General features: G+C 49.4%; 1 pseudogene across 1 annotated transcript; it reads right to left on the bottom strand.

Moving 5' to 3' along the window:
- Window positions 1-323: 323 nt before the first annotated feature.
- Window positions 324-970, bottom strand: LOC307056913 (ras-related protein Rab-5B-like; annotated as a pseudogene). The gene has a single exon. The product of its transcript is annotated as a ras-related protein Rab-5B-like (transcript).
- Window positions 971-1607: the final 637 nt, after the last annotated feature.

The following is a 1607-nucleotide window of genomic DNA, read 5'->3' as shown; positions in this document are numbered from 1 at the left end:
TGGGGAGGAGGGAAAGGAGGAAAGATAAGTAGGTCACTGTCTTGCACCTATAATACAAAGTGAAGAAAGTTTGATTTGGAAGGTAAGTCCTGGGCGATCTGCCCCCCAAGCCCCAGAGTAGGGGTATGAGGTCAGTGGCAACAGCTGTCTGGTGTTGTTGCTGAAGCGTTACAAAGTGCCATGACGGAGCTGTGAAGAGGCAACCCTTGGGAGCCAGGGCTCAGTGTGCTGTTACCGTAGGGGCTGTGTGCTGAGCGGTGGGGATGGAGGTTATTTCTTAGCTCTCGTGCTAGCTCCATACTTGTTTGCTGCTAGCCACACCCTCAGTTGCTACAACACTGGCTCTTGTTCTGCTGGGACTGCTCATGGAGATCCACACCCCGGCTTCGGCCTGCTGCACACTCCAGATCCTGGGGTTCACTCTTTGGCAACTTTTTAGCTATTGCCAGGAAGAGATCGTTCACGTTCACAGCTGTCTTGGCTGAAGTCTCCATAAACAATAAGCTGTTGTCATCTGCATACGCCTGGACCTCTTCGTACTCTGCCAAGCGCTTGTTGGCCAGGTCAGCTTTGTTCCCCACTAGAGCAATAACGATGCAAGACAGGCCTGTTGCTGTAGGTCCTTTACCCATGTCTTTGCTCGGGCGAAGCTTTCCTGATTAGTACTGTCATAAACCACAGCTGCAGCTTGGGCACCTCTGTAGTACATGGGGGCCAAGCTATGGTATCGCTCCTGCCCAGCTGTGTCCCAGATCTCAAACTTGACTGTTGTGTCTTCTAGACAAACCGACTGGGTGAGAAAGGCCACTCCAATGGTGCTCTCCTGGTACTCGTGGAACTGCCCTTTGACAAAACGTAATTCCAGGCTAGACTTCCCGACTGCAGATTCACCCAGCAGGACCAATTTGAACTGGCATATTTTGCTGGCCTGGGGCTGCCCACTGGGCCTGGCTGTGCTTCTGCTAGTCATGGCTAGATTATCAGAGTGGGCAAAGGTAGAGGGAGGGGGAAGCCATAAGGCGGCAGAGGGGGGTGAGGGGAGGACAGGGGACATCCAGGCTTCAACAGTCCTGGGGCTTCGTCTCCCCCGTCGGGCCCAAGCCTGTGTCCCCTTCAAACTCTTCTGTACTTGGTTCATAATTAATATTAGTCATCAGGTTGAAAATATGCCATATAGGTTTTAGAGAGTTTTGATTCACCATTATTATATTGAAAAGGAAAATGCTATTTAATCATTTTTTTTCCTTTTTTTTTATTAGTTTCTGCTTTATAACAAAGTGAATCAGTCATACATATACATCTGTTCCCACATCCCTTCCCTCATGCATCTCCCTCCCTCCCACCCTCCCCATCCCACCCCTCCAGGTGGTCACAAAGCACCCAGCTGATCTCCCTGTGCTCTGCGGCTGCTTCCCACTACCTATCTACCTTACGTTTGGTAGTGTATATATTTCCATGCCTCTCTTTCGCTTTGTCACAGCTTACACTTCACCCTCCCCATATCCTCAAGTCAATTCTCAAGTAGGTCTGTGTCTTTATTCCCGTTTTACCCCTAGGTTCTTCATGACATTTTTTTTTAATTCCATATATATGTGTTAGCATACGGT

This window comes from Hyperoodon ampullatus (genome assembly GCF_949752795.1).
Source record: "Hyperoodon ampullatus genome assembly, chromosome: 8".
Taxonomy (NCBI): domain Eukaryota; kingdom Metazoa; phylum Chordata; class Mammalia; order Artiodactyla; family Ziphiidae; genus Hyperoodon; species Hyperoodon ampullatus.
This window is presented reverse-complemented; position numbering and strand designations above follow the sequence as displayed.